We start from the raw sequence: 3,882 nt of genomic DNA on the forward strand, positions 1-3,882 counted from the left end.
GAAATTTGTACACCAATATTCATAGCAGTGGTATTCACCATCACAAAAGCATGGAAATAGCCCAAATGTCCAACCATAAATAGAATGGATTGAGAAATGGTGGTAAATTCACATGATGGAATACTACACAGAACTCAGGAGCAACAATTTGGAAAATTACTATATAACTTGGGAGGGACTGAAGAGCATTATGCTGGGTGAACTAATTCAGTCTCATAAAGACGAATAGTATATGAGACCATTATTGTAATAATAGAAAGATAAGTAGTAAAACACATATGAGATCCTGTGGGGGTGAGGGGGAGTAGAGGAGTGAGGACAGGCAGGGAGGAAATAATCGGGCCAAATAATTTGGTAGGTAGAGGGATGGTAGGGTAAAGAAATGGGGAAGACCCAGTGGAGATCTGGAAAGACTGTTTGTCATAGTTCAATGGTGATCAATTTCATAAAACATAATGAGTGGAAATGATTATATGAAACACAATGTGAATTAAGGATAGTGTGAAACACAATGTATATGAACTTTGTAAGCAAACCAATATAAAATAAAAATAAAAGGATTATATTACTAAGCATTATATGTCTGACAACAGTCAAGAATAAGAGACTGATTGCAAAGTGAACTGAAGGAAGGGAATGGAGTGAAAAGCAGGAAATTATTAAAAAATGAATGAATATGTATTAATGGGTGGGGGTGAGTGAAACTGAAAGAATTTGTTCTTGAAAATAATGTATTCAAATTTTGTAAATAAACTAGTAGAAAATGTAAAAAAAGGAAAAATATATAATTTTAATTTTCTGTCTCTGAAATATTCTGATTGATAAAAAAAATTACCTTACTTTGAAAACTGTTTATTAAATAAATGTTAGTCAATATCTGAAATTGGCTTAATTTAACTTTGGCTTTGAGGCTAAAAAAGAATCAGACAAACAAAAAAGTATGTTAAGATAAATTTTTTAAAAGGAAAATTATTTTACCTTTATTCCCTTCTTTTAGAAACAAAACAAACTAACCTTGGGGGAAATGAATGTCTTATGTATTTTAAGTGTTTATTGTTCAAAATGGCTTCTGTAGCCATTGACATTGGCTTTGCCATGTGAATGAATGGGAATAGGCAAATTTGGTGTTAGCTTATCCATAAAGGGATTGCCTAGTCTCACTATTAAAATGAGCACATCTGGCAGCAGCATTTGAGAATCTCACCATAGCAAAAACCAAATAAGATTACTCAATGCATCCTTTGGGGCCAGAGATTCCCATGCCAGCCAGACTAGTATCCGTGGGAGCAGCAGTCATAGCAGTCAAAGTGCAAATAGTAGCAAAAAATGTAGCCATAATGGCAAAAAACAGAACTGATATGAGATGGAGCTGACCTTGTGACTTTTATGCCACAACACTGGAGCCTTGTCCAAGCTGGAGGACTGATATGAAGAAGAGCCATAATTGGCAGGACTAACAGCCTAAAGCCACGAGACTGAAGGCTGAGGTTCCTGTGAGCATATTTTGGAATGAGGTGCCTGTTACCTGTCCTAACTGGATGATTATATTCTGCTACTAGTTTGAATTAAAGCCTTTTGACTTCCATAATTCTGTGTGTTCACTGAGCTATTGCAATAGATTTTGGACCCAGTAAAGCAGTAAGATTTGAGACCACCAGCTGCTCCCTGGAGAAGGATGGGAAATCTCCTCCTGTGCTATTAACTGTCTCTGAAAACCTTCTGGAGGATCAGCTATGAGTTGATTCTGACTCTATAGTACACAACATTAACATGGTTCTATGTGTTCTGTGAGCTATTGTAATGGATTTTTAACCCAGTAAAGCAGTAAGATTGGTGTTGTTGGTGTTGGGATAAGTAAAAAGAAGAGTGGGAATATGGCATACATGTCTTACCTCATAGGGATTTGTTTTGTGTCATTGATGTTGCTGAAGGGGACAGTTCCCCTTTGTAGAGTTGGTAAAGGACAGGTACTGTTTTCCCCACATTGACCTTGCTCTTTTTACCCTTATTCGTGAAGACATTTGAGACTGTCATGCCAGGGAGCTCTGGTAGCCTAGGAGTTACACTGCCTTATCAAAGGCATGTAGTTTGAATGCACAGAGCTGCCCTCTGGGAGAAATACAGGCAATCTACCCCTGTGCAATTTACAACCTCTGAGAACCCAGTGGAGGGTCAACTATAGGTTGGCTCCAACTCAACGGTGCATAACATCAACAACTACTTGCTCTAGCCTAGACATTTATACTTCTATATGAAAAACAAAAACTGTTAGTGATTATCAGGAAAATTTTATGGATATATTCGAGAGACTTACCAATTTAGTTTAGTGTGTCTTTTTGTTTTGTTTTTTTCTCATGTGTTTGTAACTGACAAAAATGTCTCTTTTATCTGGCACTGACATAAATGTCGCTGGCACTGCTCAGTTATTTTTGCAGGAAATACAAGTGGTGAAATCATCTGAAGCTCAGCCAAGGATAATGGTTTCGGCAGCATCCCACTATCAAAAAAATAACTTTATTCTCCACTTGAAGAAAATGTGGATGGATTTGTGTGCTTGTGAAAGGAGCCATAGTAGAAACTCGGCAGGCAGAAATTCTTTATATACATAACAACACATCAATAGGCAGCTACACTGCAAGTCCTCCCACACATCCAGCTAAATAGAGAAACACTGAAAAGAGACTCCCTCTAAGTGTCTAATCCTGTCATATTTTTTATGTAGGGCCCATGATGGTCAAGTGCAACAGGAAAGTTAGATATTCCCTGTTGGAGGGCATGGAGATTCTGCTAAGAGATAAAACACCTGCAGAAAGGCAGCAGAGTTCTGAGATAATAAAAGTGACAAGAAAACAACTGTAGAAGGTTCCAGTTATTTAGTGATTACAATGCCACAGGAACTTTCACTAGGCACTTTAGAAGTTATTAAATCTAATAAGTATAAAAAATAGGCATGTCCATTTTTAAAATGAGGAAGCCAAAATAGAAAGGTTAAGTAATATGTCCAATGTCACACAACTGAATTGTGAAGGACACAATATTCAAAGAAGTGTCTTTTGAGAGACAAAGTTTGTATGCTTAGCCATATTGTTATATTGTCTCTACATCTGGGTTAACTTTACATATCACCTTGCCACTTATTAGCTCTGTGACATTGAGGAAGATAGTTAACATTCCTTCAATTTCTCTTTTGAATAATTAATTCCCTGCCTACATACTGGGGTTATTGTGAATATCAGAAGGAGTTAACAAATGTCAAAGTGCTCTATCAAACTCAAATGTCATATAAATGTGACCTATTTTATAGTCAACTTTATTGATAATAGTAACCAGTTATATGTTGAAATTATGCCAAATCTAGGGCCTCAAAGTGTGACTCAAAGAGTAATCCATAGTGCTGCAGTTTCAGCACCTCTTGGAAATTTAATAGAAAGACAATGTCTCAGGTATCACCTGTGTTGTTGTTAGATGCTAAATAGGCAAGTTAGACCCATAGCAATCCTATGAAAAAATGCCTGAACCCTTTTATATCCTGTGCCATCCTCACACATTTTGATACACTCAAGCCTATCGCAGCAGTAACTATGACAATACGTCTGGTTGAGAGTTCATTTCACTTTCACGGACCCTTTACCATTTCAAACATAATGTCCCTCTCTCTAATAAATAGTCTCTACTAACAGCATGCCCAAAGTATGTGAGATGAATTTTCAACATATTTACCTCGAAGGAGTACTCCAATACATATTTATTTGTTCTTTTGGCAGTTCATGCGATATACAATACTCTTCTCCAATAACCACAAGAGCATAATTTTTTTTTCTCATCCTGTTTCATTGACTATCTTCCAGATGCATGGCAGGTGATTGAAAAGACCATGGTCTA

This window comes from Elephantulus edwardii, unplaced genomic scaffold (genome assembly GCF_000299155.1).
Source record: "Elephantulus edwardii isolate Elephantulus edwardi_28Jun2011 unplaced genomic scaffold, EleEdw1.0 scaffold00198, whole genome shotgun sequence".
Taxonomy (NCBI): domain Eukaryota; kingdom Metazoa; phylum Chordata; class Mammalia; order Macroscelidea; family Macroscelididae; genus Elephantulus; species Elephantulus edwardii.